A 27585-nucleotide genomic window follows, 5' to 3' on the forward strand; every position below is an offset into this window, starting at 1 on the left:
TTAAAGCATCGTTTAATTTATATGTATGATATGATCTTATAGTGTGAAATGAAGCTTTCTTTTCTCCTTTTCCTATTACGAGAGAAATACTATTTTTGTATTTGGAAAATCGGTAGGTACCAAATAACTATTGTTGGTACGATAATAATGAGTTAGCGAAAAACAATCGTCAATATCCCCTAATTACGAAAGATCAACATTAAGGTTTTTGTTCTTTTTTTGAACTGGACATATTTTTCACGTGAATAGCGTGGGACACATTATTTTAAGATAAAGCAACAAGTGTTATTTCAATACAATAACATATCTATATATTGTTATATATTTCATTATAATGTATTGTCTAATATGTTAAAATGCCTATTACATGAATCAACTGGAAAGTAAGGTTGTGATTTTAATCTTAATTCTAGGTATGTATTTATTAATATCTCAGTATATTGAGTATATTGATTGACGCAGGAATGATGACCTCGTTCCAGGTCTCGCAGCAGAATATATATCGATCATTGATATCATCAGTTACTAAGTAGGTAGAACTTGTCACGGTCTGTCATACATATGTACTTAACGCATTCCAATGTCAATGTATACAATTTCATTTCAAAATATTTATCTTATTGATAATCAATACATTAAAGGGATTTGGCATACATTCTTAAACTTACAATGCCCTCTCCAGCCGTGTAAACATAGCAATAAAGGATAGCCCGTGATAACACATTTTCAAACAAAAATTCGTACTCAATATTAGTATTCTAAGTCACATAGAAACTTACGGAAGTACGAGGGGTAGGGCTATAGGAAAGGGAAGGTCTGGCTGCCTAGGTTGTTCACTTACTAGTTTCTAACACTTTTGTTTGATTTAATGAACGCCACTCAATCAGTGCTGTTTGATTTTATGAATGTACGTCATTGCAATTAACAGGCGTAGAGACTACAGTGAATATATCATTTTATTTGTTGTAACAAAGTTCATTGCATTCAACATCATCTTAATCATCGTCAACTTTATCTCCCCTGGCGGAACATATATAGGAGGTTAAGGACAGGAAATAGACAAAATTAAAGTAACGAATAAGGAAATGGATACATTTTATAGTTTACTCGAACCCTCCTAATGGTAGGTGTAACTACATTATCTAATCAAGAAAGACAAGCATTGGGTGCGTGCCTTCGAAACGTTACACACTTCAGGTGAAATACTTTTCGGTTGAATTGGTCATGCAAAGGATTAACGCCAAGAACGGTTATGAGAAATCTTTGATGTCCATGCTTTTTTAAAAGGCAAGAATAAATAAATTCAAAACTTCTCCAGTACATTAAACATACGGTTTTATCCGATTTTGCGCCGTTTTGTTCAGAAGTTGTAACGAGTTGAAGTGTGACGTCACCTATTTCATGAGGTATCGCTCACACAGTGTCCTTTGTTTAAGCAATACATAGACTTTTGTTTGGCTCGACGAGGAAATTGATCCCATCAATTTTCCCGCAAGGGAGAACGTCCTAATAAAGGAAAACGTAAGGTAATATCAAGGAAAACATGCGGAAAAATAAAGGTAATATAGAACAGATAAAGACTCCACATGTCGACTTTCACGAATGAAATGGCAGAGCAGAGTACAGTTCTTACTTCATCCTATCTCAACACTATACTGTCTACTTTAAACAACACAGTGTCACAACCTTTATCATAACCTGAGGGCAAACACTCAGGGAAGCCCAAAGGTGAAGCAACGTCTATTGATACATTAGGAGAAAACGTTTATAAACAAAAGATCATTTGCGGTTTTATAGTGCAATCGCACTAAAATGACACTTGAAACATTATTCTTTAATGAATTAATAAATTTCGGGACAGGAAACAGAAAGGAAACGCATAGTAATGACTCTGAGAATATGTTCAAAACGTTTCTAATATAGGCAAATAATTGAAAAGTCCTGTCAGTGACAATACGAAATGCAGTAATTCAACAACTCGTTGAACATAAGCGACACCTATCTACAAATTCGACCCGAGATCTTGACGTCTAAAATGTCACACTGCTCTTGAAATAAATCTAAACATGTTACGACCTAAAAATAAATAAATAAATAAATAAAAAGAACAACAAAAACACAACGGGCAACAAATCTAAAAAGAAAAAGCGGAACGCTTATTTTTTCATTACTAGGTATTGGTATGGATGTGTACAACGTAACATTAATTTGAGGTAGGATTGGTTTGGTTTGATTTATTTTGTTTAACGTCCTATTAACAGCTGTTGTCATTTAAGGACGGCCTCCCGTGCTTGCGCAGTGCATGCGTGTGGTAAGTGCGTATGTGTATTTGGGAGGCTGTGGTATCTTTGTTTGAGGTAGGAAACAAACATTTGTTTCAGTACACTTAATATTGCTATTTAACGTCTTAAAAGAGTGCAGATCATATGCGGAGGGAGTCCACGGTTGGTTGAGCCACCAAAGTACCATTTTGAGCGGCATCAATCTTAAATATCATTGCCTTGACATAATGGCATGCCACTCGAAACAGCTATATTATACTGACAACTTCTTACACCTACGCCGACTCATTTATATTTCCCCTCCCACAGGCAATCCTGTGTTAATCAAAATGCAGGTGTTAATCAAAATGCAGGTGTATATACAGCGCCCACAGGTAAGGGTGGCTAGCAAGATCAACAGAACAATGAACATGTTAGTGTCAGGTCATGTAAGTGCGTGTACTGTCCCCACAAGCAAACGAATGGATGGATGGACGAATCAATTATATAACCCGTGTTACGAAGAGAAAAAACCGGATGGAAGGACGAACACATCAATTATATAACATGTTAGATGTTCTGCGTCATGGTATAAGCATTATTCACATAAAAAACTATAGCATCTGGTCACAAATTAATCAATACTGACTTTTCAATATCCCCAAACATTTTATATTGATAATTATTTATTTGTCTGTCATGTATCTACTTATCTTGTACTTTATTTTACCTGTGTTTTATGCTATTTTTACCTGGCCATTACCTGTGTTTTATGCTATTTTTACTTGGACATTACCTGTGTTTTATGCTATCTTTACCTGGACATTACGCCATCTTTCTCTCCGGGGTAGTTTTTTTAGATGGTTGTTTAAAGTGGATTAAATAACACTTGCTTACATTTTAAGTTTTATAATTCTTACCAAAAGGATATCAATTACACCCAAATAATAGATACTTCATAAATTGCGTGAACATGAACACCACCAGATTGGGCAGCCCTGTTAAATGGCTATGAATATCAAAATATTAAAAATATCAAACAACTGATGTGTGGTATCTTAATGATGGAAGGAACTAAATTAATCAACATATGCATACTTTAACGAAATATCACATGTTCGGACATCAAAATCAACCTTAAACCTAGCCGATATTTTTTAAAATTGATATTAAGGTTCTACTGCTCATAAAAACTGCAATAAAGTGATACCGGTAAAGTGGGACCGCGGTGGCCGAGGGGTTAATGTGTCCCGACACTCAATCACTAGCCCTCTACCTCTGGGTCGAGAGTTCGAAACCTACGCGGGATAGTTGCCTGGTGTTGACTGTAGGCGGGTAGTTTTGCTCTTGGAACTCTGGCTTTCTTTCGCCTCCAAAACCTGACACTTCGTTAAATGACCCTGGCTGTTAATAGGACGTTAAACAAAATAAGCCAAAATATATCAGTAGTTAATCAAACAATCTATAATATACTTACCATAGTTAGTGAAACAAGTACGAGCAATAACGATACAGACATCTTCATTTTGAATACCACTGCATCCCGTACGCATGACGGGAGTGTAAAATTCGCAGAAACTTATCAGGAGAAAATCGCAGTATACTTCTCACCTGTCGAAGGTAAACAATGGAATGCAGTCTATGTTGTGATAGACAACTTCCTAGTTCAGTAAGTATGCGATTCCTAGACCGCGGCAACCTGCATTATCAAAAACTATGTAACTATAAATTTTCTTTGAATAGGTACTGTACAAAAAAGGGAGAGATAACGTAGAGGACTTGAACAGCCGTTTGTAGTCTGTAATGCGTCGGTTTAATATAAAGAGAGTAAAGGTTTACACGAGTTCGTGGATTATCAAGAGGGTAAACAAGCTAGATTAATGGCGGACCTGCAGTGTGTCAGTCTCTACACCTTCAGCTGATCTCTGAGTCAAATATATATTTGTATGGTTCAAATATTACAATACACACATTATTGTGATATCATCGAACTAAGGTGAACGAAATGGCAGGTTCCTTGACCATTTTAACTCAAAAAAGTGACCTCGACCTTTTAAACACCTATTGCACATACAGTTGAGTGTAGACTAAAGGTTACACAAAGTGCACTCCGTTTGGACTTGGAGTGCACTCCGTTTGGACTCCAGGTAAACTTGGAGTGCACTCTAAGTTTACCTGGAGTCCTATCAGGCTCCAATTCTACCTGGGTACACATGTATCACATGTACCTGAAACCAAGTACATATACACATAATGTTTATATATAGATGTATACTCATATACATTAAGACTCCTAAAACATGTAACAATAAGATATGTGTTACTGTTTTATCTTTTGTTTATATCATATAATTTTGTTGGTTTATTTTTATTTTGGTTAACAAACAATGCATCTAATATAATTGATTTTTTTTTATTAGAAAACCCTATATAAGTGACTGAATAGCAATGGCACTTTGTTGAAAAATATATGACAGCATTCCTTTGATTTGAAGAATTTTAACAAGCCACGCCGTAAATGAATAGAAATTGGGAATAAACAGAAATGTATTTGGCAGGTTGTTTGTGGTCTCTCAAAATGTAGAATCTGAATGTGTATTGGAACTATCTTGTACTCAAATACTACTGTTTTTAATATTTCAAATACTTTACTTCCAACAGTATATATATTACTTAACATACAATACAAAATAAAGCTTGTTTTTTATCACCTTGATAGCATATTCTGGATCCAATGTCTAGTTTTGTTTAGAGTTTAACATCAGACTTACATTTCCATTTGGTAAACCAACTGTTTGTTTTTTTGTTATACCTGCCTCATTAAATCCAGGTCATACATGGAGTTCTTTTAACTGTTATGTAAGATACAATCCCGTGTTTTAATGTCCTTTACAAAAATTTCATGACCAATGGGTCTAATGTTTCCCACTGGGGAGGAGGGTAACATTTACTATAGTTTGTATAGGGAAATCACATTTTAGAACATTATTTGTTCCACTTGCCATTGGAAATAATACGAACTTGGTTAGAATCATCAGTATGTGATGCCTGTTGTAAATTACATGTAAATTGGCCCTGACTGACCCCCAGGGGCTTAAGGGCGGGGCCAAAAAGGGTCAAATTTACGGAAATTTCAAGAAACTTCTTCTCAAGACCTAATACGGAAGAATTAAATACTCCTCATAAATGGACGTGTCTTAAGGTGCTTTAACAAAATTGTGAATTTCACTACCCTGGGGAGGGGGTAAACTTTACTATAGTTTATATAGGGAAATCACATTTTTGATTATCATTTGTTTGATTTCTATTGTAATTCATTCTTACTTTGTAAACATTTTCAGCATATGGGATAACCGCTAAATGGTATGCACATGATGGCCTTGACTGACCCCCTGGGCTGATGGGCGGGGCCAAAAAGGGTAACTTAGATATTTCAAACTTCAGGTGACCGTTAAGGCCCATTTGCTTTTGTTCATTTTTGACTCTAAAAGGCAGCCATATTCTTAGGAATGTACATGTTTGGAGTAAGATGCCTATTTGTAAATGAAGGGCTACGGAGGCTACCAATAGTTCACAAAAAACTATCATATTTGCTTCTTAGGTCACCCCACCTTTAAAACTTTTATTCGTGTGAAGCTTGTAAAAAGAACACGTTGTATCCAAATATTTTACCTTGAAAATGCATATGATGCCACATAGCAGTGCGGTATCATGACAACCCTTCGTAAAGCTGATATATAGGGTAATCAACTGAATTCCTAGCGGATTTCTAGGTCATCTGACCCGACGGGTCCGGATGCCCTATTGTCGTGCTGTTTCGTCCATCGTCGTCCGCCGTACGTCAGCATTTACCATTTTAGACTTCTTCTCAAGTTCCACCTGAAGGACTGAACTCTTACATGCCTTAAACGATCCTGAAATGATCACAACCAAGTGTTGTAATTTCTTAGATCGATCTTAAATCCAGGATGGCCGCCATGACTAAAAGTACCACTAAACTTGCTACTCAGTATGTATACCAGTGTTGGACTTCAGAGTCAGTTGACCGTTAAGGCCCTTAAGCTTTTTGTTTTATATGCTCGTTTCTTGATATCAAATGAGAGGTTTTGGTAAGTGTTATTATAACTTGTATAACGGTTGTATAGATTACACAATATTAATTTGCACTGTTCAAAACTAATGTAGACAGTTTGGGTTAGACATATTAGAGTTAAAATGATTTTAAGTGGAACGAAACGTACAAAATGATTGGTGGAGGTGCTGTTGCATAACGAAACTGATTATAACACAGCATACAACTCTCGGAGACAAAGAGACATTGGCTGGTTTTGAACAGGAGGAGATATGTATGTATGTTTCATTCGAAAATATATATCTAGTGCTGTGTATCGCTTTCTAATTATGTCATGACAATTAACCTCCCTCGGGGTTATCAATTGTTAAAACATCACTAATGATTAGTTGTGATATTTGATATTTTTGTTGATTTAACTGATAACGATCTGATGCCGACAGAGTCGTTTGCATTTCATGCTTTACAATTATATATTGCTAGTTTTTTTAAATTCCATTTTTGATTGTCTTACCGTTAGGCAATAACGTGTTATTAATAATAGATAACTGCATTTTGTTTCGTTCTGCTTCGCAAAGCTACGAATTCCCAAATCGGCATAACGACAGCAGGTAATTAGCTTCACAAACCAAAATAGGATCCGATTCCATTTACTCCCAATGTCTGTTTAATAATTAGTATATCAAATATCTGGGGAAGCTGTTATGTTTCTCATCTACAGCGCTTGCATATAAAATGTTAATTTCAAAATGTATATAATCGGCTGTCGGGAGGTCACTTTCTCGGGTCATCTCAGCGTACATTGTACTTTGCTTTACATGTGCAGGTATAGGTTGGGTTTTGGTTTTATATGTTTTACATCCTATCAACAGCTGAGGTCATAGGACGTCGTTTGTGAGAGCACAGGCTTAGTTAAATAACACGTTGTATGGCAGTGATTAGATCGTTCTTGCCCTTTCTTTATCCTCATCATTTTTGTAGATTCTGGCATTAGCTCCAAACATTTTTTTTTAATTCTGGGGCTAACACAAAAGAACTACTCCCAAAGTATTCTCTTTTTTTTTCTTATTTAAATTTAGTTTCATTATTTTGGTTTGGTTCGGTTTGATGTATTTAATGTTCTGCCTTCCGTGCGAGCGATATGCATGCGTGTGATGAGTGCGTGTGTGTGTGTTTTGGGAGGCTATTCTGTCAGCCTACAGTTAGCCTAAAAATGCACTTCACACACAATTTAATTAATCGGGTAAATCATCAATAACTTACGAGGGTGATTGATATGTTGTGAGCCTCATATTGAAGGATTTTATTTTTGCCGGGCATATTGTATTATTTTTCAACATAATCCCCTTCAGTATCTATACACTTTTGCCAGCGGTGTTTACGGGCCTCAATGCCACTTTTATACAGCCCTTTTTCTTGGGTGTTCAGAAAGTCATCCATTGCATGTATGACGTCATCATCGGACTGAAAGTGGGTGCCTTAAACAGTTGTTTTCATAGCTGGAAATAGATTAAAAGTCAAATGGAGCGAGACCAGGCGGATGCTAGAGCAATTTAAAGCCACAATCGTGACTTGTGAACCGGAGTATTGTCCTGAGGGCATAACACACCTTAAGTGAGCTTTTCGCAGCGCTTAATTTTAATATTTTCCCATATCTCTTGCATGGGAGATTATAATATTGGTCTTTTTCATAGACAAGGAAATAAAAAAATTCGTAACTTTTGCCTTCATTACGACAATTGCTGACGTTATATATATATGTTTTAATATGTAGGTCTTAAATAGGCACACATATATGGACTTTGTCATTTGTTGTCAAAACAATAACAATTTATTACACTATGTCGGGGGTGTAGCACCTTTAATAACAATTTAATAAAATTTGAAACTCTTATTTATGTGAGGCTTGATAATTCTTAGGAAATGTTTTTTTATTAAACAATCAATTCAAGTTTCGTGTAGTAACAACATTTTTATTATCAGTTATCAAAATGAATGAAGTCAATATGTTGACATTTGTTTTATTATTGTTTAATTTCCTTTCAACAGCTAAAGTCCTTCTCCCAAGAATACTTCAGGCCCAGTTTGGACAAAATCCTTACATTCCGGCGATTTTTAGATAAAGTCATCGGCCCTTCGGGCAAGTGGATTTAATATACCGAAATGTATTCCATAGCTTAGTGTATGCATTTCCTCTCATTAAAATAAATAATTAAATAAAAAAAATACAAAAAGACTGACATCTATAACTTTATGAGGATTCGACAGGTATATTCTTGGGAAGCCGGCTGTCAAATGACGCTTCCATTTCCACAGCAGAAGCTAACACGATTGAGCTCGTGACAAGACCGATTATCTATTCTTACTCTCTACCGGTCTTACAGAGTCTAAGCAATATAAATCTGGATAATAAACAGTAAAATAATACTACTTTTACAGCATAATCTTGCCTAAAATTTTCGTATTATGATTTGCTGAGTTCCTGGACAGACGGGGGTCCTTAGTATTGAAAAAGCGGAACGCCAGTAAGAATGGTTTACACATGTACTTTGCATTCTTACCTAAGGGATGGTATTGAATCTACAACAGCATAACAACTCTAAAACTTCGAAACTATCAACATATATTAAATTGTGATCTATTTGAAAGCGGTCTGTCTTGTAATACGTACTTTGAGTAACCACTTTAAACTATATACATCAGTGTACCAATATAACTTTATATGTTTAACATAATCTGTTTGTTTAATGACTGTCTCGTTTCATCCCTAATGACTTTTTCAGTGGTGACTGGCCGTAAAAGGGACATTCCCTCGTTGAAATGAGTTTATGCTATAAAAACAATAGTAAATTGGAATTTGTTTTATTTCTCTCAACTAGTAAGTTATAAACATTACTGAAATTCAACACTTAAAGCCCAAAGACAATCAAAAGTTCTTAACAATACAAGTTTTTGAAAAAGTAATTTCCGACCCAAAGCGTAGGAGACGTGGTTGAATATTGTGTACGTGCAGATATAGAGCGGCAGAATTTTTGCGGATTTTCAGTACAAATGGGCTGTTCATTCCATCACAGTTAGTCATAAATATGAGGTTAAGCTTAATTTATAATTCGTATACATTACTGTACAACTCACATCACGCATCAAACAATGGAATGCCCCTTTTACAATATAATACTGTACATTTATAGTAATAACATACAGTTAAGTCTCTCCTGTCGAATGCATTCAGTGTTCTGTCGTGATTTTGCACTATATTGTCTTAGTAAAATTAAACACAATATTCAAACACTGGGGATTCGTATTCTGCGCTTGAGTCAACAGATTTTGTGGTCCATATCATCTACATCATACTTAAACGTCGAACATGTGTTGGGTCAATAAACAGTTGTCAATATATCTTTTTAAAATCACCACAGCTAGGTATGGTTTGGTCCGCCGTAATGACCGATTGCCTTTCCAGGCTAATGGAATTCAAATATTTATCATCTTCGTGTTAAATAATAAAATCCGTGTTATGGTCAATATTGAATCCATGAATCCAATCTACAGTTAAAAGCGTATTCATAGAATGTTAATTAATCGTAGTAATAAGAAATATCACTGTTATTTTCATTTGAAACAGTTTGAAAAGAAATCTTTATTGGTTTAGTTAAGGTTATTTTGTTTATTGTCCTATTAACAGCTAGGGTTATATAAGGACGTGCCAGGTTTCGGAGGTGGGTTAAATTCGGAGTTCCATGAGCAAAAACACTGGCTTACCGTCGGAAAAAGGCAACTGCCCCATATAAGTTTCGAACTCGCGACCAAAAGAGGGCGGGCTAGTGATAAAGTGTCGGGACACCTTAACCACTCAGCCACCGCGACCCCGTTCTTTATTGGTACTATTTGTTTTTAATTAGAAAATCAAACTAGCTAAACTTAGATGTGCTTACATCACGACCATCCTTTTCGAAAATGAAGCTCTTGACAATGATCCAATGTATGCACTTAACATGAAAGGCTTGTATCTAATCAAATATTTGATCTACTTGACATTATATACCTACATTGCAATTTTCTTCTTCTTGCTTGGCATCTACGGAGGCCGTCCTTAAATTACCTTAGCTGTTAATAGGACGTTAAATAAATAAAACTAAACCAAACCAAACCATCTTGGAGTGGGGCGCCTGATACGCTTATAACCGGTTGAGTTGTCTTGCTGGATTACTTTGGCAGTAATTAAGTTTCAGTGAGGTAGCACTATAAGTCGGTATCAAATTCGTGCTATCACAAGGATACAAACATACCACAACCTCCAGGGGAGACCGTTCATATATAGCAATAGCTGTTAATAGGACGTTAGAAAAACAAAACCAATACAGCTATACCATTACATATGCGCATGTTTATTTCCAAAAACCTTCAGTTAGACGTTACATATTGAGAAAAAAACATGTACACAGATGACCCGATGCCACTTGCAGTGGAGAAGGAGAGTATTAGGAGAATATACTATTAATTCACAACATCGACAGCAACAAATTGATCCATATCAAATTTTAGCTGCAAGCTCAATTGGTCTTATCAACTTATCATTCCGCTTTTATTACTAATGTAATATCCCTATCTACTTGCTATCGCAGTGTCATTATTTCTCTCACTCTGTCGTTTATAACTGTAAATGTGGTATTATCTTTCTTTTCCTAATATTGGCAGCTGACCAACGTTTCTAGGATGCGAATCATAGAAAACACAGACAAAAATCTATCATAAAAATACTGATTAATTTATCTTATTATATACACCGATAGAAACAAATTTAAAAAAAAAAACAAAAAAAAACAACAAAAGCAGTTCGATTGAAAACCGATACAAACGCTGATAAAACATAATTACAAAAAAAATACAATTACAAAAAACCCACCGATACAATGATACAATTACAGAAACACCGATATAAACATACTTTTACAGTAACCAGATAAAAAAAACAATTATAGAAAACACTGATAAAAACATGCAATTACAAATTACACCGATAAAAAAACAATTACTGATTATACCGCAAAACACGAACAAAAATGGATGAATATACTAATATATAATATAAAATATATTTACATTACACAATACATCAATAAATACTTACAATGACAGAAACACCGATAAACACCAAAAAAACCGCTGAAAATATATAATTACAGAATTCACAGATATCTATATATAATTACAGAATTCACCGATAAATATATAAAATAACAGAATGCACCGATAAATATATACAAGGACAGAATACATCGATAAACATAAAAAACACCGCTAAAATATATAATTACAGAATCAACAGATAACTTTAGATAATAACAGAATGCACCGATAAATACATACAAGGACAGAATACATCGATAAACATAAAAATAAAACACCACTAAAAATATATAATTACCGAATACGCCGATAAATATATATAATTACAGAATACACCAATAAAAAAACATACAACGACAGAAAACATGGATAAAAACATACAATTACAGACACCGATAAAACATCAAAATTTCAGAAAACACAGGTAAAAACATAGATATCACAAATTATCTTCTACCTTTATTACTTAATTTCGCTGCTATGGCTAACACCACTGACAAACAGCACGACTGTTGATATAACAATCGCAATGGAAAACAACCAGAAACAGTAAAAGTCAATCGCGGACGTCACATCCGCCCAACTGGAATCGTCTATCGCTATTTCGGATTTCGAATTTGATGATCCAGAGGAGATTTCTGCTTTGTCGTCTAGATCTTGCATTTCAATGTCACTCCCCGCCGATACTCTCTCAGTTTGCATTTCTTCCACCCTGTTAGACGTTTTCATCTTCTGTACCGTATGTCGACATTGCAACCTACTACTCATTCTCACAAGACATCTTACAAATCGCGGTATTTCACGAGAACTGTCCAGATGATGTAGGCGCAGTTGAATGGCCGTTATTATTATGATGGTCGTTCCAATAGCCAGAAGTACCACAAGGTATGTTGACAGTAACGACATTGTCGAATTTTCTGGAAGTAATGAACTCACGATGGTCAGAAAGACAACAAATGACAGATAAAGAGTCATGGCGTAGCCCATTTTCTCACCGCTCTCTGCAGGAATAAGGAACGTACAGGCAGAGAGAATCGACAACATGATAATCGGTAGAACTACATTAACCATAATGTACTGGGGTTTTCTCTTAACCTTGAGTGAAAACGTGACTATAGATTGCGAGTTAATAGATAGTATTTTATGTGCCGATGTCTTTACCATATCCCATTGTCCGTTGGTCTGATATTCACCCAACCATAGTTCACCTTCCTCTGGTCTAAGTTCAATTTCAACAGAAGCACTTGTCCAGACTCCAAATGTGATGTTGCATGTCTGATGATCGAAAGGAAAATATTTTGTATCGATGGGACATTGTGTTTTAAACACTTCAAACGGTTTCCAATGAATAATTCCATTGTTTTCCACCGTTGTTAATAGAGAATCTTCACCCAAGTTCTGCAGTTTTGTAAATCCATTTTTCAGAGCAATATCAGGTATCCAGATGTCTTATGTAATGTGATATGTAGAAATGATCAATATCATTATACATAGACGGAGTCCATCTCAGAAATTCGTCTTCCCATCCAACTTCTAAATATGCTGCCGTGGATAGCGACTCTTTAACTTCGTCAATGTCTGTGATCGCTACTGGTGTGAGGTTGATAGTAACAATCAAACTTTCATTTTGTTTTACAATCGGTTGCACTCTTTTATCGTAGACGTTTGCAGCAAGCATATCATTCAAGAGAGTCGTGAGGTCATCGTAGTCCTGGGAAGCCACAAATTGTGATGGCGAAACAAAGGTGAAAAATAGTACATAAATCTGTATTTGTAACATATTGATCACCAAACTAGTCCACGAAAGGAACAGTAATTTCAATCATGTGCCTTTTCGTAAGAGTATTGATTGCTTAATCGGGCGGTTCGTAAAGTTCTGACTGAGATGCAGCTATGGAATTTATGTTATACAAACAGTTGTGTCACGTGACACATGAACATATATTGCCATGCTAATTGCCGTTACCTGTAGAATTCACTTTTCACGTCTGAATGACCCCGCTATGCGCCTTTGCACTCGATTGACTATATATTATTAATGGCTTAACTAGTTTTTAAGACTGCTTAGACACTGAACGTGCATTAGTCGGGCCGTCATAGTATTAAGACCCTACCAAAATAGTTTACAAGTATCGAATGCTGATTGGGATCGATAAAATTATGCCGCGATCAAATCCAACATGCAATTGTAGTTTATTTCTTAATATCATTGTGTAATAACAAACTTTAGTTCTGACTTCCGAGGCTTTTTTTTCAAATATAATCAAGACAATTAACTTCATCTTTAACAATAAAAAATAATTGATAAAGTGCATAACAATAATGTTATTTCTTTTAGTAAAACTGAATATTGTTTGATAACATTTTATCTAATCAAAACTTCACAGGTAAAGGAGAATAACTTGTTATCACATAGATCGGGATTCAAACCGACATCGCAGTCTCTGGAATAGCACAAGATGTTCCCTGTTTTGTGTAAATATTGTTATTGACTGTTTTGTAGTTTAAATAAAGTCAAATGCTGTGATATAGAAGTGTTTGTACAGTAAGACCCTGATGAAACTTGAGTAGTCAGACTAGTAATAGGATCCACATCCAGTTCTCGAATAATGTCAATCTCATCATTGTCCTGCACCAGACAGTTGAGACGTTAATCAGTTTGAGTATAGGATGTTATTAAATCCAGTGTTCGGTATTACTTCTCTGGCTAATGATATCTGACATAAATATCTTTTTTTTTGTGCTGAGATATAGACTCTTAGATATATATAAATATTACATATATATAATCTAGTTCGAGGCCCGGTCAGGACACGAGTCAAAAAGTTGTCTTCCTTCGTCATTTGCGTTACTATGTTATATACCTATTTATAAGCACAATGTATCATATACACTATGTGTTGGTGATCCGAAGATATAGATTTAAATTTCCTGTCGTAGTTGTACCAGGAGAAATATTTATAATATATGTACAATTCGTATCTATGTATATAAATACATTGCGATCCAGGTATTCATATCTTACAGACGACTTCCACAATGATCATGTCAGGGTTTGGTTTGGTTTGGTTTATTTTGTTTAACGTCCTATTAACAGCTAAGGTCATTTAAGGACAGCCTCCCGTGCGTACGACATGCCTGTTTTGGGAGGCTGCGGTATGTTCGTGTTAAGTCTCCTTGTGATAGGCCGGAACTTTTGCCGATTTATAGTGCTACCTCACTGAAGCATACTGCCGAAGACACCCAGCAGCACACCGCACCCGGTCAAATTATACTGACAACGGGCGAACCAGTCGTCCCACTCCTTGTACGCTGAGCGCTAAGCAGGAGCAGCAACTACCATTTTTTAAAGACTGTGGTATGTCTCGGCCAGGGAACAGAACCCAAAGCCTCCCTCACAGTGGCGAACGCTCAACTAAAGGCCAAAAGTGAGGCAGTGTCAAGGGAGACGTTAGGAAGAAGAAAGTTGTTAAGAAAGAAGAGAAAAGATAAGATCCCAAATTTAGTCGCCTCTTACGATCATGCAATGGTGGCAGCAGGTACAATTCTTACGCCCTACCTGCAGGGTTTCATGTCAGGGTATCGGGCCGACCATCACTGCGCCATTGAAACGTACCAGGGTGTTGCTATGTTATATAAATATTATATATATATATATATATCAATATGTGGATATTGCATTAATCTTATTTATATCTGTAATTTTAAACAACTTTTACTTAAATCCTACCTGTGCACATTCTGGCCTCACATGCGTTATTCATAACATACACATGCAAAACAGGGTGTTCACAATTTCAACTCGAAGGTAATAATCAAGCACACACTCGCACAAACAAAGCAAAAGCTTACCCCTCCCTCAAACACGCGCACAGACGTACACTCTCAAAACTTCACTGGTTACTCGTTTAAATCCTAATGATAATGTCATGAGCGAAATCGACCTTTATATATATATATTTTTTTTTTTACATTTTTGAAAAATACATTTATCAATTTTTATCATAAACATTGACCAGCGTATAAAAATTGTCTGGTAGTACAATATTAACTATCAACAAACGTAAAGCTATGTCTTGTTTAACCGACACTACCTTGAATCTGCCTTATTATTAAAAAAACAGACAATCCTCTACTATTAGAAGTTATCTAAAATACTAGCGAAATTAGCAACTTCTATTCAACGTCATTTTAAATATTATTTGTAAAGTGTGTTTCCTATAAAACATAATTGAAAATGTCTCATGCTTCAACCATTCGTATAATCGAAACTTTTTACTGTGCCCCTTAGGCATGTGCGTTAAGGGATATAACATACAGGCTACTCATATGTTATTGAAACAGGTCATCACATTTAGTTTTATTCATTTTTTTTCCTGTTGAGAATAGGTTCGAGTTTTCGAATACCTGCGATCCCCGTCACGCCCAGGGGTTTTATCCAGAAACTCCCTAGATGCCCGGTTCCAACTCCTTTGTTCCGCAACTGAGCTATTCCCATGTCTCCCTTTTCTTCCGGTACTTGATTATCAGTGGTAAAGTTCTCATTGTCTGAGCATCGACATTGCCTGTGACCCTCCTGCCCACAAAAGTTACACACCCATTCCTTCTGACAAATACAAGCTAAGTGGGCCTCTTTACATTTGACACAGTGTGTGTTAGAATTTGTGATGGGTCGATCATCGGATACAATCGATTAACGGCTGTCCCTATGTCGATGATCGATCCTTATTTTCTAACATCGATCATCGGTAATATTACCAACCGAACACACCCCAGAATGCTTCGCGAACATGACCAAAGGGAGATCACTGGCAAAATGGCGACACGATGTGCAGGAGTAGATCCGGTTGAGCTTGCTAATAAGACTATTTACTCTCTCACAGGAGGGAGGACAAAGAGTAATGTGTGGAAGTACATTCCGATTGTTTGCTCTTGCCATGTCTATAGGCAATTTTATTTTTCAACATTTTTCCTTTTTACTTTCTATATGTAACCTCATTTCAGAACACTTATTATTCATTTAATTATGTAATTATTATCTATCAGGCCAGAGAGTACGGTAGGTAGGGGACTCCAAACCACCTGCTCTCTGTACTATCACTTATTTTATCTGAACTTTTAATTAGTACGTGTATTGATTTTAAACTATTACTCTTTTAAATCAGGTAAAAGTTTGTAAAGTTTGGTTTGGTTTGGTTTATTTTGTTTAACGTCCTATTAACATCTAAGGTCATTTAAGGACGGCCTCCCGTGCGTGCGGTATGTATGCGTGTGGTGAGTGCGTATGTGTGTTATGGGAGGCTGTGGTATGTTCGTGTTAAGTCTCCTTCAGTGAGTTTGGTAGGTAGGGGATTCCCAATCATCTGCTCTGTTATAAATCCCAAAATCTTAATTTATAATTAGAAATTAGCTGTTTCGTATATAAAATAAATAAACTTACATCACACTTCATTACTTAAATTTTATTAATGCCGTATCTTCACCACATGCCATTTAATATACCTACAACCACAATATTGAACATATAGCCATCAAAATAAACCGTAACTATTAAAAAAAATCACGTTTGGCAAAGACACTTGATCCGGTTAACGAGAGCTAATGTCGTAAACCTGACAATGTCGTGATCGTGTGACTAGTTTTAAAAGCTTTCATGATAATCTCTTATTCATTTTATTTGGAAAATTGATTAAGTGTTTATTCTACATCATGGAATTTATGGGGAACTTTCTTATTCTGTTTATTTACCAGTAAAATCTCAATGTAGTATTTGTTATGTCTTATTCTGTTTTCATACTTATGTTTGTCGCAATAATAGCTCGCATGAGCTAGTTTTCTTTGTTTATATTATGTGACGTTAAATAGTTTCTTGTACCTTGTAAGTACTTTGGATTTTAAAAAATAAACTATAATCTGCCGCCTTCGAAAAGCAACCTTGACCTGACAACGCGATATGCCGGCTTTGTCAAAAAAAATATAAAAACACAGGTTGGCCTTCAACGAAGTACAAGATCGAAATCTACCTGATTTACATGTATAGTGTATACTATTACTAGATTCAACATTGTTACAACCCTTGTAACTTTATTATTTGCGAGTTTTATTGGTAAGATCCATTTTATTAAAAACAAAAATGATCACATTTTGAACTCTTGAGCTGTTGAGTGATTTCAAACTTCAAACATGATAATTGATAGAAATATTTTTGCAGAAAAGTACAGACAGAGTGTTTGTGCATTTAATTAAGCATTAAACAGCATTATGTTCCGTGTTTTGGTCATAACTTCATTTCATTTGTCTAGTATAGCACTGTTAAGTTAAATATTGGTGTATTAATTACCTCTGAAGTCTGCCCTGCAGGTAGGGCGTAAGAATTGTACCTGCTGCCCCTATTGCATGATCGTAAGAGGCGACTAAATTTGGGATCTATCTTTTCTCTTCTTTCTGAACAACTTTCTTCTTCCTAACGTCTCCCTTGACACTGCCTCACGTTTGGCCTTTAGTTGAGCGTTTGCCCCTGTGAGGAAGGCTTTGGGTTCTGTCCCCTAGCCGAGACATACCAGAGTCTTTAAAAATGTTAGTTGCTTCTCCTGCTTAGCGCTCAGCATATTTGGAGTGGGACAACTGGTTGGCCCGTTGTCAGTATAATGTGACCGGGTGGGGTGTCCTGCTGGGTGTCTTCGGCAGTATGCTTCAGTGAGGTAGCACTATAAATCGGCAAAAGTTCCGGCCTATCACAAGGAGACTGAACACGAACATACCGCAGCCTCCCTAAACACACATACATTGTATATATATATAAAAAAAAAAATAACAAAAGATATTTTATTTCAAACTGGTACTATTACTTTCTGTCTTTAATATTATAATGGAAGTATGTATAGGGTATTAGAAGTCAATTATAATGTAAATTAATATAATTTTCATGTATGAGTTAAGTAAATACTTATCAAACATTCCATACACTAACTGCAGCTTACCTTATGAATTTTTTTTTATTTTAAAGTTTAAAGATTTAACTTTATGATTTGATAAAATTGTCTTGAACAACCATTGTACATTCATGACCTGTATCTGTTACATATTGACTGAATAGGAATAGAAAACGATGTAGTTCCAACAGGTAAGTTTTACAGGTAAATGGTACATAGGTTGCCAGTGTCCAACTGCCCAGAGGCAAATTGTACCTCAGGCAGTTTCCTATTTCCTATTATGATCCCATTTCCTGGACGAGAACAATGTGTACTAATTACGGCTATATGTTGGTTTTGGGAAATGGTGAATTTACATTTATTATACCATTGGGAATTATAATGAATTTTTTTTTTTTTTTAAACTTTTTTAATATTTTCCTTTCATGTAGAGAATGTCTTAAATTAAATACTGTAAACTTTCAATATTTTGAATAATCATGAATAACATAATATAGATACATTATCTAAACTTCCTTTAAAGTCATGATATGTGTACAGAAATAAATATTCTAATTGAAATAATTTTTTACTTCCTTAATAAAATGAAATACAATTTAATTACATTTAAATAAAATATGAAATAATAAGCAATTAACTTTCATAAAAACCTGATTATAGCATAAATTGTATAACTGTATTTTATGGATCTTAATAAATATAGATTTAATATGTAGGCATATTATTACCATGTCTTAACAATAAAATAAATATTCCTAGTAGACTAAACAAATGTAAATAGTAATATGAACAGAACAAAAGTAATTTGTAAAAATCTATTTATTTACAATAAATTATATTAAAAGCATCAAAGTATTAATATCTATATACAAATATGTATTATATAGTCTGATTATAGACCTGGGGCAGACATGGTGTCTTATAGGACTCCAGGTAGACTCGGAGTACACTTGGAGTGCACTCCAAGTTCCAAATGGAGTCCAAACGGAGTGCACTTGGGTGTAACCTTTAGTCTACACTCAACTGTATGCATATCATAGTGTAACATCAATGTGATTTTTCAGACAGATTTGTTCCCTGTAAGTGCTGTATATTCCTAGTTCTAGTTTTTGTAAGAGTGACCTTGACCTTGACATTAAAATTTTGTAAACCCATATTGCAAATTACAACGCAACATGAGAAGTTTCAGAATGCCTGACCGCATGGATTCTGAGAAAAACTCCGGAAATGATAACGCTGATGGACAGATGTACTAGTACTATTAACTATTTGTGAGAATGAAATCCTCTCAAAGAATCATTCAGGTTTTATTCCAGGATATTCAAATACGAATCAACTTCCAACGATGCAACCCACGATTAGGGATTCTCTTGATAAAGGGTAAGGATTCCGCTGTGTATTCTGTGACATAAGTAAAGCATTCGATAGGGTGTGGCATGAAGGAATATTATACAAGCTATAATCATGAGGCATTGAAGTAAACTGGCTAGTTGGTTAAAAAATACTTGTTGAATAGCAACAGTGTTCGTTAACCGGGAGCATTTTCTAAACTTAAAATTCTGTAAATGCTGGCGTTACTCAGGGATCCTTTTTAGGTCCTTACATGTAGCTTTTATTGTAACTAGCAATTAAGAATATTTGCTGGTGCTACATCCTTAAGTGAATTTTTTAATAATAACCATCTCGAACGAACTAGTTAATTTTCAGAAATCATTCAAATATAAGACCTGGCGTAAAAAGTCTTATATTCATTTAAACCATAAAAAAACTATCAATGATATTAACCTGGAAAATATGCACAATACACCGAAACACATAATGTTCTATAAAAGCACAGTTTAATACCTTTCTACTCATAAACATTTAGGTGTACTATTGATAATCACTCATGTAAAACATACCAATGACAGAGCGTTTCAAAGAAGTATCCCCCATTATTAACTCTATAAAAAAAACTGTTTCGAAATTTCTCTCTGGAAAACGTTAGATTACTGTTCAAAACACTCCATGCCATGGATCCACACCAGAAAAATATTGTTTAGTCATTGATACATTACAATGTTTAAATATATCCATTATGGACGGCTAGCTATTCCGATATGTAGAACAGGAAGTGTTTTTATAGTTGTATCTTATCCTAGTGTGTTTAGATAATTTAACTCATATGCCCTCAGTATTGATTGATCAACAGTCAAAAATGACGAACCTTTTTTTGATAAAACAAAACCTTTTGCAAAGCACGTCAACCTAAAAATGCAGCCAGCAATTTGAACTTTGACCACTTTCTTGATCTTATATGTTATATTACCCGAGGTTTTTCAAGCACTGACACATGTCTGATATTATTTACCTTGTCGTCTATAAATCGCCATTAAATAATATAATCGATTTTGGCTATCTCCCCCACCTGTTCATTACCCCTTACTATTACAATCACACCTCTCAATTAACTTCCTATAATCTAAATCTAGAATGACCTTCTCCACAAATTCACAATTTTTCAATGCGGAAACACTGTTTTGGATGTCCTCTTTAGGTTCCGAAAAATGTAATTTGTATCCGTATACGAAGAGAATAGACGTCGATATGGGACTAAATGGGATTTTTTTTTGTGGTACATACATATCTAATGTATCCAAAAATGTAAGATTGGTGTTACGTCACGCCAGACTTAATTTATCTGCACCAAAATCTTAGCGACACCAAATGGTGTCGGCGAATTCCAAGTTTTAATATAGTAGTGCGCCCAAGCCCTACATCAGACATGGTGTCTGGACCAGCGGAAATCGGGCTATTAAATGTTATATATCTACTTGGTGGGGAAACTGCAGAACAATGTTTCTACATCTGTCCACTATTCAACTATTCACGATTATTACTTATAAATCATTACTTCCATCGCAAGGAAAGCATTTAAGACAGAAATGAATATAAAAGAGGTAGTTATGGGGAATTACAAAACATTCCAAATTTTCCCAGTGTATAAAGCTCTTTCATGTTTGGCTTCTTTAAGAGTCGCCTCCCTTTGAACACACACGCACGTGGAAGTGTTCCGCGGTAACCACAGCTGGTGAGTTTAGAAATAATTAAGCCCATTTTGTAATTACTTTATAGGTTTCTAATGTGCCCAATTATCTTTATTTCCCATGACTAATTACATGTTTAGTTTGGTTTGGGTTAGTTTTATTTGTTTAACGTCCTATCAACAGCTAAGGTCATTTAAGGACGACCTCCCGTGCGTGCAATATGTGTGACGGAGCCACTGGTTTGGTTATCCCAAAACGATAATCCGACAGTTTTCTATTTACAGTTTATTCACATATTTACATGTTCTATTTACAAGTCACACATATTTACAGTACATGAGTCAAACTTCCACACGCTATCCCATCCCCACTTCCACACGCTGTCCCATCCGCACTCCTCGCTGCTCACACTCGACTGACCATTCATGCTACATACCATTACCTAATCACCCTGACCAAGCACACACATTATCACGCCACTGGCTCCCCTTATCTCTCAATCAAGCTATAAACGTTTACTCCTTATCCAAAACAACAATTTCAAGCATTAATTCATTAATAAACATAGCCTAATCTAAACAGTCTAATGATATAATGATAAGTTTCCCTTTATTTTACTTACGATCATGACACTTCAATTAAAAGTTTACCTGTCTTGACACTTGGTGAGGTGCCTTGGGACAATGTCAGACTCATCAACTGGACATACATACATGCCAGTCTGTTTCTCTCCCCCCTACTCTGTCGCTGCCCCTTATCAAATTTATCACCCCGTCACATACCTCCCCCCATAAGTGTGACGTCCCGGCACACTCTATTTTAACTCGTACAAATAACTATATTCATAGAATGCAAAAAAATAGTATATGATGTGCACGTTTCTGATTCTATTCCTCATATAACTGAATAACGAAATGATTTTCCACTTTGCATTATATACACGGATCGCAGTTCATTGATATCATGTCTAAGAAGATGTTGATAACATCACCTTACGCTTTGATTTGCGTTTGGATACACTAGAGTTCTCAAATTCCTCAGACAGTCTAACGTCCTTAATGTTCGAAGCCTTAATCCAGTTTGTGGTACTGTCCTTAAATTGCACATTTTTTTCCAATCGTCTTAAACGTTTTCATGTGACATCTAATATACTGACAATATTTTCATTAATAATCTGAGGTTTGATATTCGTTATATTTTCACCACTAACAATGTTGTCTGCTTCAATAAAAGGTTTAAGTCTACTTAGAATTTACATGAGCAATTTGAGTAACGCCCCTTCCATCGCCAGTAGTTTTTGAATGGCCCATGCCACGGATGAGTTAGTTTCCTTCATGGAACAGGCTTTAGTCTCAGGTGAAAAGAACCACACTTTGTGTCCAACTTCAAAACTCACATCATCAATCTGTGGGTGGTTGAGAATCATTCGGAGATCTTATGCAGTGTTTCACTCTTATTTTTACAGTTATGCATGCTCCACGTGTACACTCATTGATACTTTTTAGTCCTAAAATGCATTCGTATGGAAAGTTTGAGGCCACCTAAACTATACAGTCAATTTTCATACCTTAAATGTCCAAGGTCACTTGGGCTATACCTTTGATTTAAGTTCCATTTCCTGTAGCTGACGTAATTAGTATATCAGTCGGCATCATTAATCCATCCTCAACGAGCTTGTCATAAATCATATATATGCTTTACCCTGCATCCATCAAAATGAATACTCATTGCCCATAATCCCCGAGATCCTGGCGACACAGAATCTACGTGTTGCAGCTGTACACGATCCATTACCCTGCGGATTGCTCTCATCCCTGGCGACACAGAGATCTTCATCCGGTCCAAGAGTAAATCCCGTGTTTTCCGGCATGAGCTCCTCCCTGTCGGAACAGTGATCCTCATCCGATCCAAGCGTTTCTGGCATGAGCGCGTCCCTGGCGACACAGAGACCCTCATCCAGCATAGGACCATACCGGGCGACATCGATATCCCTACTTATAGGCTTTACACACACAGGCGATGGTTATCTCTTCAAGCTGATCCTGCTGTTTACGGGAACTTTTCCGTGACATCTTGTGTAGTAATCAATTCACTGGTTAGTCTAAGTCCATGGTTCTGATAATAATCCAATTATGATCTCATAATGATCCAAACGGTATCCCATAATGACCCCATGATGATCCAATAGTATCCCATAGCGATCCCATGATGATCCCACCGCTGAACACCAAATGTGACGGAGCCACTGGTTTGGTTATCCCACAACGATAATCCGACAGTTTTCTATATAAAGTTTATTCACATATTTACAAGTTCTATTTACAAGTCACACATATTTACAGTACATGAGTCAAACTTCCACACGCCGTCCCATCCGCACTTCTCACTGCTCACACTCGACTGACATTTCATGCTACATACCATTACCTAATCACCCTGACCAAGCACACACATTATCACGCCACTGGCTCCCCTTATCTCTCAATCAAGCTATAAACGTTTACTCCTCATCCAAAAGAACAATTTCAAGCATTAATTCATTAATAAACATAGCCTAATCTAAACAGTCTAATGATATAATGATAAGTTTCCCTTTATTTTACTTACGATCATGACACTTCAATTAAAAGTTTACCTGTCTTGACACTTGGTGAGGTGCCTTGGGACAATGTCAGACTCATCAACTGGACATACATACATGCCAGTCTGTTTCTCTCTCCCTACTCTGTCGCTGCTCCTTATCAAATTTATCGCCCCGTCACATATGCATGCGTGTGGTGGGTGCATATGCTTGTTCAATCTAATTAAAATGTAGATGGTCATTCTCACTACGTTACATGAACATCTAACAACATCCCATAAGGGGTCACGTCAGGGTGACCTCTGAGATGTGTGTATTTCACTTTCTGGGCGAATTGGCAATTTGTCGATGTCATCGAAGCAAACCATTTCGTCACAGTGTGCATCTAAAGCAAACCGTTTCGGCACGTAATATAGCTATATGCTTTCTGGGACGAAATGACTTGAAACAAATTGACAGATTATACAAGCTAAGCACTATAGTAATGCTAATTCGGACATCTAAAATTCACTTCCAAGATTCTGGAAGTAGTCATTTGATTGGCTAATCCAAAAGGTCACCCTGACGTGACCCCTTATGGGATGTTGTTAGATGTTCATGTAACGTAGTGAGAATTACCATCTAGATTTTAATTAGATTGATGCTTGTTTTGGGAAGGCTGCGGTATGTTTGTGTCATGTCTCCTTGTGATAGGCAGGAACTTTTGCCGATTTACAGTGCTACCTCACTGAAGCATACTTTCGAAGACACCCAGCAGGACGCCTCACCCGGTCACATTATACTGACAACGGGCGAACCAGTCGTCCCACTCATAAAATGCTGAGCGCTAAGCAGAGCATCAATGACATATCGTAGATATTTGCATTAACAAACATATTTGATCTTTTCATTGGCAGACCTAGATTTTCTTTGAGCTGCTGACCAACGTATGTAGTTGCAGGGATCAATACTTAAAAAATAATCAAAATTTGAGTAGCTTGGATTATTCCAGGACAATTGTCAACTAGATTCAAACAGAAGACAAAAAGCGCAAGCAAGAAAAATGAAAAGATTAAATCACAAGTGTTACAATGCGAATGAAGGCAGCAAGTTAATTTTCACCATTCAATGACTCCTAAATAGAAGACACTTTAACGTAGAAAATTCCGATTCTGCGAATATTTTGTCATCGCTGTAGATATTCTTTTATGAACGTGGACGTCGTCTCATATTATAAGCATACATCGATCACAGGTTAGAAAATAGTGCCTTATCCCTCCGGTAACACGAACAGGTATTTGATAAGTCAGCACATATTGTTTCTGTTTCGTTCTCATATGAGTTGTCCAAAACAAATTGATTCAGTTAGTCTAAGAACTGGCGAGCCTATTTTTTTGGTATGTAATTTAAAACAAATTGAATATATATTTGGGATTGTCCTCATATTTTTACATTGTAACAATGTATAATTTTAATATTTTGATATATCGATGTAGACCAGTTTATATCTTTAATGACGGTTATGTGCCGATTGGGACTCGTGAATAAGCACCTGTGCAAAATGCCTGATTGTTGTTGGTTTGTTTTCTTAGTATTCTCCGTTTTACTTCAATGTTAAGAATTTGTGGAATGGAAATCATTCATGCTGAACAATGAAGAGAAGTAGGACTGTCTAAATAAGTGTCTAATAACTAGTTTGAATGAATTTTTTTTTTATTGAACATCCCGAACTTATCAGGATAATGCTTACATAAAAATGGAAAGGATTACTCGTTTGAGCTGAGCAACCTACGTGGGTGTATACATATATACAATCATTACTCTTTTGTACACGTTTTACCTATTTATATGTATTAATATTGTATTTTGTCTAAAAGCCGTAACGGAATAAACCAATCGAAGTGTGGTTCAAATTGACACTCAAGTGCCTACGTTATAAAAGAGCAGTGATTTACATCGTTTATTTATCGCAAATAATTGTTTTTGTTTTTTGTTTTGCATCCGTTTGGAGGGCCTTCACCCAAGGCCAGCACTCTCTGATCCAGAATTCAATAATTGCTAATTAATACATACCAGATTACTTTCATAAGAATCGCCTTTGGGACAAAAGTATGATACAATTAGCCAAATTTAAAAAAAAACGTATGTTACATTTTTTCAGCGCTATAAATGTACTGTTGGGGTTTGATTTCGGCCGTGGAATGATTTCCATTCCACAAATTTGTGGTTGAAAACACTAATTTTTATTGTTTATTATATGTAATTATTGGAATTTTGTCGTCTTTGCAACGACCGAAGTCATTTAAATGAGTTCATATAGGACGTTTTATTAATGAGTACAAGACAGCTTAGATACCAGGAAAAGTTTGATAACAATATCTAATTGTAAATGCGACAGTTCATGAAATGGTATCGCCTCAATGACTTTAAAGGTTGTAATGTGCATTACACACACGAGATATTATGACATTTTAAACCAAATTGAGAGTTTAATATAGTAAGCAAACATGAATTATGCTGCACCATAGACCAGTTTCGTCCCTGAATGAACAGGGGGTTTCAAACGCTAACAATTATGATAGATCATGTTTATATATCCTGACTTGCTGTTTTTAAATCTTTTCATTTGAGATTAAGCCATACTTTCGTAAAGATCAAGATACAAATCCACGTGGAATTGGCCAATCGGATGGCACAATGGTACATGCAACACACTTGCCTTTCACCCAGGCGGTCGGGGTTCGATGCCGCGATCGGACGTGAAAAGGTATTACGTCACCTGTCCAACCACGTGAGTTTCCCCCGGGTTTCCCCCACGGTAAAATCCCTCCTGTGCTTCTATCCGCCCCAATACACGTAATTAATATAAGTCAATATATCTTTTTCCTCCTACACCATAACTTCTGACTGGAAAGATTCAACACTTGAATAACAAAAACAGTATTTATTGACAAGGAGCGCATAATCGCGGACAGATAAGGACAATGTCATCAACTATCTGACACACCTCACTTTTCTGATATCCCATCAAATATCAATCTATACAATTTTTGTTAATTAATTAGATAGCCAAACAATTACCTAAATGATCGCTGAATGGCAAGACAGTCAAAGACCATGTACACACGCACGTGCGCTACTCGACAACAACGCCACCTATCAGAAAATATGTCTCTGGAGGAAACTTTTTATCGGATAATTATGTTCAATCAGACTCTGATGATCATATATTTCGCCATTGTTGTAAACAAAACAATATTTTTGTACATCCTTTTTTTTCCGATGGCGTTTGAAAACTGCAATTTTTCATTTAGTTCAGTGTCCCGTTTAGCTAGGCGTTGAGCTTAATTTCTATGCTGTCAAAACCGAATCTTGAATGTACTTTTACCTATTCATTGGCATTCAAACACACATTTCAGATTCAGAATTACAGTTCACCGTTAATTGGACTTTGAAAATCGTGTGTTTATTCACTGGGTTGATCGACCCGTGAACAGTCAAGGTCATTTTGAGGCGGGTTCTCCTTTTAGTATTTGATGATTAACTCGCTGAACAACATACGGAAAGCCCGTCGGATGCCATCGATAACAATTAGGGTGAAGTG

Source organism: Pecten maximus, chromosome 15, assembly GCF_902652985.1.
Source record: "Pecten maximus chromosome 15, xPecMax1.1, whole genome shotgun sequence".
In the NCBI taxonomy this organism is placed as follows: Eukaryota; Metazoa; Mollusca; class Bivalvia; order Pectinida; family Pectinidae; genus Pecten; species Pecten maximus.